The following is a 10,349-nucleotide window of genomic DNA, read 5'->3' as shown; positions in this document are numbered from 1 at the left end:
GTATATGATATATTATTATATGGTAGTGGTAGGGGTGAGATAGACCCCGTAACCAGTTGGAATAGACCGGAGGGTAGGTTGGGAACCCAGATATACCTAGCAGGGTAGGTCGGGCACCCCATATATGCCTGATAGGGTAGGTCGAGCACCCAGATATGCTTGACATGGGTAGGTCGGCCACCCCAGATAAGCCTGACAGGGTAGGTCGGGTACCCAGATATGCCTGGCAGTATGTGATTATGTTGTATGATGGGGGAACTCACTAAGCTTCGTGCTTACGATTTTCATTTTTGGTTTCAGGTGCTTCTATTTCGAATGGAAAAGAGTCGGCATGATCGCAGCGCATCACACTATGATTTTCCACACACGAGATATTTGGGAATTGTACTCTGATTTTATTGTTATGACATAACTTGGTTTCCTGAGATATTGGTTTTGATTATGATATGAGATGATACTATGGATGTTTTCAGATCATTGGTTTTTACAATTACTTAATTAAAAATGAAATTTTTGGTCATGAATTTTGGGATGTTACAAGTTGGTATTAGAGCATTGGTTTGAGGGATTCGGACACACCTTCAGGGGTTTCTGGACTCAAATCGAGGGCTTCAAAGGTTTTTTTTACAAGAAAAATAATTTTTCTAAAATTTAAAACTAAGGGTTTCTTAGAAAGAACAAGGAGTGTGATGCGTGTAATCAACCAAGCTCAAGTAAGTTTTCCCCAAGATACCCATACATGTTATGATATATGATATGATTATGAGAATTGCATGCTAGATTAGGGCTAAGGTTCTAGGAAGGATGCCTTGTATGCCTATTGTATGTGTATGAGAATTGCATGCTAGATTAGGGCTAAGGATCTAGGAAGGATGCCTTGTATGCCTACTGTATGAGATTATTGAACTGCATGCTAGTACTGATTAGTCAGTGATATGATGGCCTGATTAGGATATGCTTGGTTTTGGTTACTCAATGCTCGAATGATGCTTGCTTTGTGCTTTTAGGAGTTCTAGTTATCTTTAACTAACTAGTAAACGAATATGCTAAGTTACATATTACGAGGACTAAATAATTTCAAAAGGTTAGATTTAGGCCTATTGCCCAGCTCTCGTTTGAGTCTAACCGTTGTAGGGTACTACCTCTCATTCGAAAAATTATCTGGTGTTAGTAATATGTAATGGTATTCGCGAGATAGTTAGGGAAAGGTAGCAGGGACTTCTTATGCACCTAATGGCGGAGAGTGGGTCGGAGATTACCCTAGGGTAGGCCTAGGATGAGATTAGCACGGAGAGAAATAGTAGTGGAAGGGACTTGGTGAAGTCAAATCAATTCTTGAGGAAAGTATGGATAGATGTGAAAGGTAGTATGGGCCCGTACTATTGAAAGCAGAGGATCCGTACTCGAGTCAAGGAGGGCTGAGATAGAACCAGGGAACTTGTAGTGTGCGTGAGGCCTCCTGATGATATGTATGACCCTGACGATTGTGTGTTTTGTTTCAGAATGGTGGTGACACGTCACGGAGCAGGAGGTTCAGGGTCTGGGTCAGGTTCGGGTACGGGTTCCGAGTCAGTCGATGATGGATTGCGAGAGTTCATTGCATCCGAGATTACGAGAGGCATCCTTGTGGCTGTTGGATAAGGTGTCTAAGTCCATAACTATTTCTGGTATGTACTTGACCCGACCCGGCATGGTCCATTTGGGTTGCATGGCACCATGCAATTGGATAAACTAAAATGAGAGAAATAACACTTATGGTTTATTAATATATTATAAGTTCTAATATATTAATAATATTATTTAATTAGTTTGATCAAGAATTAATTAATTAAGTGATCAAAAGATAACTAATTAAATATATGGGTAGATTATGTAAATCTTCCATATCTTATATAGTGGGCTAAGAGGCTCCATGGATTATCAAGTTGGGTTCCACCCATAGGATGCTCCATGGATGCTCCATGGGAGTTACAAACCCATGGGTCATGGAAATGAAGAGTCATGACACATTAGGGTTTACATGGTGTAACCCTAGATGTGTCAACACTATATAAGAAACCCATTCTCCACCAAAAGCGGCGACACATAAGAAACAAGAGGGCTAGAGCCGATTTTGCAAGTGTAAGATTCTCTCAAAGTTTACTCCTTTGCATTTGGTGTTGTGTGAAGCATTTGAGGCATCACACTTGGGGTTATAGGCTCACAAGGTTTCAAGGATCATAATCAACAACAAGGTAAGTTATTCTATCTTTCATTCAAGTTAAAAATGTTCCCCATGTATGCTAGATAGGAATATAACCTTGGAATTCAACTTTGCATGATTATTAGACAAACATAGATCCAAGGTTATTAGGGTTGTATGTACACTTAGGAAGTGTTAGAATGCTCAAAACCCATCAGTGGTATCAGAGCCTGGCTCGTTTGTTGTTTTTTTTTGTGAGCAAACAAGTTTTTTTTAAGTGTAATTTTTGATTCTTGAAAGTGTTCATATTCATGTTCTTGAACTTATGAAGATTAGATGATCATAGGAATTGTTTGTAACCTTCATGGTAGTTTAATTCATGATCATAATGTGTTTTAATGGAGTCCATAACTTGTCCTCAAGCTATGGAAAACCAAAAGTCTCACTTTTATTAAAGTCATTAAAAGAACACAAGAGTTATAAAAATGAAGAGTCTTCATTTTTATTACTCAATTAATTCATAAGTTATAAGAAATGAAAAGTTTTGGAAGTTTACAAAACTTGCCCTCAAGTTTTGGAACATGTAAAGTCTTGATTAAAACTTTAGTTCCAACCCTTAGAATTTTAAAAGTTAAAATTCAACCCTTATACTTTATAATATTATAAGTTACTAATATATATATATATATATATATATATATATATATATATATATATATATATATATGTATAACGTCAAGTCGTCTTACCGCTAGTACGCCTCATTCACGAAGCCGGTCTATAAGGGGGGTATAAGGTTGTTGCCTATAAAATGGCAACTTAATGGGTGTCCACTCTCACCCACCGCTTCCTTGATCGGTGGAGGGTCGTTAGCCGAACGGGTAAGACAAGGACTTATAAATTCTCATTAAAAGTATGATGAATATTATAAAGTAACTAAATGCTTTTATTAAATTCCCAATCTTAGTTACTTTAGGAAAATGTGAATAAGGTGCTAATCCATGAAATTACACTTTACACTTTGTTCAAGTCGTTGGTGGAGCGTGTGTGGTTAACCGTCACACTAACTTGGACTTAACAAGGTAGGTAAAGGGTGACTTAAGGTTTACCATAGCATCGGTGGAGCGTGTGTGGTTTACCGGCACATCGATTGAGTGATAAACCTTGAGGGTACCAAGTGATTTGCATGGTTACTTCACACCTCGTTTTGTGATCCTCGGTATCCCAGTCACAAAACTTGGAGGGCACACTCGAGATTGAAACATGCCTTTGAAAAGTTCATTGAATCTCAAAAGAATCTAGGAATTTCTAAGAACCAATTAAAAACCTAATATTTATATTTCGTTTTTCATGGTGGAAATTGGTGAATCGTCATTCACCTACCTTTCAAATATGTTATAGCTTGGATTACGACATACCTCTTCTAAGTTATAATATATTGTGATTGGATCCTAGCCTTAATTTTACATTTGGGTGTTTTATTAAGGACTCTCTTAATATCTAAACTAATCTTGTTCTCTTCTTTCAGATGTCTTCAAACAATGCTGCTTCTGGCTCTAATCCTAATGGCTCCTTTACCCTTATGAACTTGTGTGGGAAAGTCACTTTTGATGGATCCAACTTCAATGAATGGATCAGAAACATCAGGATGATTACCCGCTACGAGGTCAAAGAATATGTCCTTGACAAGGAGCTTAAGGAGATTGATGAGACCACTGCAACTCCCCAGGAGATCGCTGACTTCCGGGCACATGAAAGGGATGCTACAAAAGTGGCATGCATCATGTTGGCCACCATGACAGCGGAACTCCAAAAGTCCTATGAGGACTTCTACCCTTTTGAAATGCACCAAGATCTGATGGAAAGATACCATCAAAGTGCACGACAAGAGAGGTATGAAATCATATGCTCTATCATAACAACCATGATGAAGGACGGGGAATCCGTCACGAGCCACATGCAGAAAATGCAAAGGTATGTGGATCGGTTGCTGAAGCTTAATGTGAACTTCCCTGAGGAGCTTGCAATAGATATCATTTTGCACTCCTTACCATCGTGCTATGATCAATTACGTATGACATATCACATGAATAAGGAAGAGGTCACACTCAGCAAACTTCAGGGACTCCTCAAGACCGCAGAAACAGGTCTTAAGGGTAAGTTGGTTGTTAACACTCCTACTCCAAACTCCGCCCCGGTTTTGGCAATCGGGAAAGGTAGAGGGAAGAAGAGGAAGAGCTCTTCGAAGGGTACCAAGGCTAGGACCCTTGATGGCTCTTCTTCAAGTGGAACCAAGAAAGGTTTTGTCACTCCTTCTTCTGACCCTAATGAGGCTGAATGCTTCTATTGCCATGAAAAGTCACATTGGAAGCGGAACTGCCCAAAGTACCAGCAAGATGTGAAGGATGGGAAAGTTAAACCCAACCATGCAGGTATTTACACTATCTTATCTAATAACTCACCCCATTCTAACTCTTGGGTCCTTGATACCGGTTGTGGTATTCATATCTGTTCTGATTTGTAGGGACTAAGAAGAAGTGAGAATGTGGAGCATGGAAGAATAAACTTAATCATGGGGAATAGGAAAGCTTTACCTGTCACCAAGATTGGAGTTTATACTTTATCGCTAAGTAGTGGGTTTAGTTTAGATTTGAATAAATGTTGTTATTCGCCAGAAATGGCAAGAAATATTATTTCCTTTCATGCATTGTATAAACAAGGTTTCACCTTTTCATTTGATAATGAAGTTGGTTCGATTAATGCTTTCTTTAATAATGTTCTTTATTTTAAAGCATTACCTTGTGATGGTGTGTATGAAACTGTATCTGTGGTTGATAACTTAGGAAATAATGTATTGTGTATTGATTCTGTTAATGATAATAACTTGGATAAAGCATCATTGTGGCATTGTCGTCTTGGACATATAAGCAAGAAACGTATAGGCCAACTCCAAAAGGATGGAGTATTGGAGTCATTTGACCTAAAGTCAGATGATAGTTGCGAATCATGCTTACTTGGAAAAATGACAAAGTCACCCTTCACAGGCTCTTGTGAGAGGGGTGAAGGTTTGTTGGATCTTATACACACGGATGTGTGTGGGCCCTTCAAACATGCCACAAGGGATGCTAATCGTTATTATTTGACTTTTACTGATGATTACAGTAGATATGGATATATCTACTTAATCAAGCATAAGTCAGAGACTTTTGAGAGGTTTAAAGAGTTTAAACAGGAAGTCGAGAATCAATTGGGCAGGAACATTAAGATGCTTCGATCCGATCGAGGTGGTGAGTATCTTAGTTCAGAGTTCCTCGACTATCTTAGGGAATGTGGGATTGTCTCACAATTGACACCTCCCAGGACACCGCAGTTGAATGCTGTAGCTGAGAGGCGTAATCGAACCTTGTTGGATATGGTTCGTTCCATGATGAGTCGAGCTTCGCTACCAATCTCATTTTGGGGGTATGCCTTAGAGACTGCCGCCCATATCCTTAATCTAGTTCCCACAAAGAAAGTTGCCAAAACTCCTCATGAGATGTGGACTGGTAAAGTACCCAAACTAGACCACATTAAGATTTGGGGTTGCGAGGCTTTCGTGAGACGCGAGACTCATGATAAGCTCGAACCTCGAAGTGAGAGGTGTATTTTCATCGGCTACCCACAGAAATCCTTTGGTTACCTCTTCTACAGACCTAGTGAGAATGTGGTCTTTGTAGCTAGGAGGGCTTTCTTGAGAGAGAGAGAGAGAGAGTTCATAAGCCAAGGAGACAGTGGGAGGAAAGTTGACCTTGAAGAAATTCAAGAGTCAAGTGGTGAAGGAACTTCAAACCCTAGCACTCAACTTGAGGAGGAAACTCCTGTTGAGCCAATTGACAAGTCTGTACCTCTGAGGCGTTCCACAAGGGTTATGAATGCACCTGAGCATTACTATGGATTCCATATTACTGCGGAAGGTGATACACTTATCAGTGATGAGACACTGATAGGTCTGGATGAACCTAACAGTTACGCGGAAGCCATGGCAGGCCCTGAGTCAGCCAAGTGGAAAGAGGCAATGGACAGCGAGATACAGTCCATGTATGACAATCAAGTTTGGAACTTGGTTGAGAACGTACTAGGTCGTAAGACTGTAGGGTGCAAATGGATCTTCAAGAAGAAGACCGACATGGATGGTAATGTACACACTTATAAGGCACGACTGGTTGCAAAGGGTTTCTCACAAACTCCGGGAGTTGATTATGATGAGACCTTTTCTCCAGTGGCCAAGATTAAGTCTATTAGGGTTCTGTTAGCCATAGCCGCATTTCATGACTATGAAATATGGCAAATGGATGTCAACACCGCTTTCCTTAATGGAAAGTTGGCTGAGGATGTTTACATGAGTCAGCCAGAGGGTTTTGTCAACACAGAGTACCCTAATAGAGTGTGTAAGCTTGAGAAATCCATTTATGGGTTAAAGCAAGCACCTCGCAGATGGAATCTTTGCTTTGATGAGAAAGTCAAGGAATTTGGCTTTTCTAGGAGTGAAGATGAATCTTGTGTATATGTCAAGGCTAGTAGGAGTATAGTTAGCTTTTTGGTATTGTATGTGGATGACATACTACTCATAGGAAATGACATCCCAACTCTGCAGGAAGTTAAGTCCTGGCTTGGGAAGTGTTTCTCTATGAAGGACCTAGGAGAAGCTGCCTATATTCTAGGGATAAGGATCTTGAGAGACCGGAGTAAAAGACTAATTGGACTTAGTCAGAGTACTTACTTGGATAAGGTGTTGAAGAGATTCGGCATGCAGGACTCCAAGAAAGGAGAGTTACCCATCCAGAGTAATGCCAGATTGAGTAAGACACAAAGCCCTAGTACTGAGGCTGAGATAGCAGAAATGAGTCGAATACCTTATGCTTCGGCTGTAGGATCGATCATGTATGCTATGACGTGTACTCGACCTGATGTAGCCTTTGCTTTGAGCATGGTTAGCAGGTATCAGGGGAACCCTGGCAAGGCACACTGGACTGCGGTAAAGAATATCCTCAAGTACCTACGGAGGACTAAGGACTGGGTCCTTACCCTCGGTGGGAGTGAAGACTTGAGAGTTGTAGGGTATAGTGATGCTAGCTTTCAGACTGATAGGGATAATTTCCGCTCTCAGTCAGGCTGGGTCTTTACCTTAAATGGAGGGGCAATTTCTTGGAAGAGTTCCAAGCAAGAGACAGTGGCTGATTCAACTTGCGAATCAGAGTATATAGCAGCTAGCGAGGCAGCAAAGGAGGCGATATGGCTGAAGAACTTCATTGGAGACCTTGGAGTTGTACCAGCTATTAAAGAGCCAATGGAAATTTTCTGTGATAGTGAAAGTGCAGTTGCCTTAGCCAAGGAACCAAGGGATCACGGGAGATCCAAACACATCGACATAAAATACCATTTCATCAGACATCGAATAGAAGAAGGACTCCTCGTGGCAAAGAGGGTATCATCGGATGAGAATCCAGCAGATCCCCTCACGAAGGGACTGACTCGGGTTAAGCATCTCCAGCATGCTCGGAGCATAGGGCTGAAGGATGATATTAGATTTAGTAGTTAGATAACCTTGAAATTTGTAAAGTGTAATTGACATTAGATGATGAATAAAAGGTGTTTTATTTATGAGTAAAGTGTTGCTATCTCTTGTCGATCGTTTACTATATTTCTTTTGCATGTTTTGACTTCCAGAATAATTATGTTTGGTATATCATATTATTCGAACCTCCACAGTCGGTCATATGTCGGAAGTAGGTATGAATCAAGACTGTCATGATTGGTTGCAGAGGTCTAAGTTGTTGGACATGGCTACAACACTCATGAGTGCTTATAAGTTCTGAGCATTGGACTCAACCCACGCTCACTGGAATCACTTCATGGAATTTATCTCGAGTGATCGTGAGACGGTAATATCATATAAGTCTTCAAACCTAGATATATGATTTGTTACTTATGAGTTGGTTATGCATTGATTGTACGTTAACGCATTGGTAACTCGATGTTATAAAACGTGCTTTTGTGTATAATTCAATGAGTGGTAGAACAAACATATGAGTCGAAGTTTATCAGTTCCTTCTTGGATTAGAAGCTGATATCTGGGCCCCTCGATGATTTTGTTTTGACCTATGTACCGGGCCTGGTCAGAACTAAGTTGATGTGTTCAATTGAGTTCTATGTCAAACAAATCGGAAATCGGGAAACAAACTGCTGGACACAAAGTAAGACACTGTTCCATGTATTTGTCCGGCTGATATCTAGAACAGAGGATTATATGATCACTTATCTTAAATGGCGTATCATCATCTTCTCAGTTCCGAGAGACCTTGAAAGAGCTACGATTGCCGATCGGTTCCTGAACTAATTGCAGTTATAGTTATTAGACTTATCCAAGTGGGAGACTGTTGGATAAGGTGTCTAAGTCCATAACTATTTCTGGTATGTACTTGACCCGACCCGGCATGGTCCATTTGGGTTGCATGGCACCATGCAATTGGATAAACTAAAATGAGAGAAATAACACTTATGGTTTATTAATATATTATAAGTTCTAATATATTAATAATATTATTTAATTAGTTTGATCAAGAATTAATTAATTAAGTGATCAAAAGATAACTAATTAAATATATGGGTAGATTATGTAAATCTTCCATATCTTATATAGTGGGCTAAGAGGCTCCATGGATTATCAAGTTGGGTTCCACCCATAGGATGCTCCATGGATGCTCCATGGGAGTTACAAACCCATGGGTCATGGAAATGAAGAGTCATGACACATTAGGGTTTACATGGTGTAACCCTAGATGTGTCAACACTATATAAGAAACCCATTCTCCACCAAAAGCGGCGACACATAAGAAACAAGAGGGCTAGAGCCGATTTTGCAAGTGTAAGATTCTCTCAAAGTTTACTCCTTTGCATTTGGTGTTGTGTGAAGCATTTGAGGCATCACACTTGGGGTTATAGGCTCACAAGGTTTCAAGGATCATAATCAACAACAAGGTAAGTTATTCTATCTTTCATTCAAGTTAAAAATGTTCCCCATGTATGCTAGATAGGAATATAACCTTGGAATTCAACTTTGCATGATTATTAGACAAACATAGATCCAAGGTTATTAGGGTTGCATGTACACTTAGGAAGTGTTAGAATGCTCAAAACCCATCAGTGGCGACCCCGGTGATTTTCGGGTCGATCAAAGAAGGTGTCATTGAGTTGATGGAGGATCGCCTGAGGGCATTTAGGAGTGACATGGCACCTGGTCAGTCTGGGACTCGCACACTCTCCTTCAAGGACTTCAGGGGATGTGGAGCACCAGACTTCTACGGGGTGAAGGACCCCATTGTGTCTAAGAGATGGATTGTAGACATCGAGTCTACACGGTTGACGAGCTTCTACCCTGAGGGGTCGAAGGTCAGGTATGTTGCTGGTTGTTTGAGAGAGCGATCTAGAGACCGGTGAGAGGCAGTCGGTGATACTTTGCGAGCTCCAGCTATTTAGTCTATGACTTGGTCGGACTTTGTGACCAGGTTCCGAGCAGAGTTCGCACCAGCTGTGGAGATTCAGCAGCTAGCCAGAGAGTTGTTGGATATGAGACAGATTACTGAGACGGTGGCGAAGATTACCGCCAAGTTCACGGAGAGAGTCTTGTTGGTGCCTCAGTACGCGGGTGATGAGGAGATGAAGAAAACCCGGTACCATGACATGTTGAGAGCTGACATTCGAAAACATGTCAGTTACTCGGCATGCCCAACTTTGGATGACATGATAGCCAGGGCACGAGAGAGGGAGATTGATAGAGATCACATTAGGAAGAGGAAGGCAGAGGCTAGGCAGATGACTAGGGTTTCGGCAAAGAAACCCAAGGGATCTGACGCGAGGTCGAAGGGCCACCAGGGTCGAAGCCGCTATGGGAAGTGTGGCGGGCTACACGAGGGAGTGTCCAGAGTTGGGGGATCAGGCTGCTACAAGTGCGGCAAGACTGGGCATTTTGGCAAGGATTGTACTGCCCCTACCCCCACCATTCAGACATCAGACCTGAATTATTTTATTGCAATCAGAGGGGCCATAAAATGGCCAACTGCCCGAGATTGGTATCAGGAGCGCCAGTGGCGGCGCCTGGTCCAGCGACCCTGTGGATCACAGATGGCCG

The sequence above is a fragment of the Lactuca virosa genome, chromosome 5, assembly GCF_052849685.1.
Source record: "Lactuca virosa cultivar CGN04683 chromosome 5, Lactuca_virosa_CGN04683_v6, whole genome shotgun sequence".
Lineage (NCBI taxonomy): Eukaryota > Viridiplantae > Streptophyta > Magnoliopsida > Asterales > Asteraceae > Lactuca > Lactuca virosa.
The sequence above is the reverse complement of the archived record's forward strand: the minus strand, read 5'-3'. Positions refer to the sequence as shown.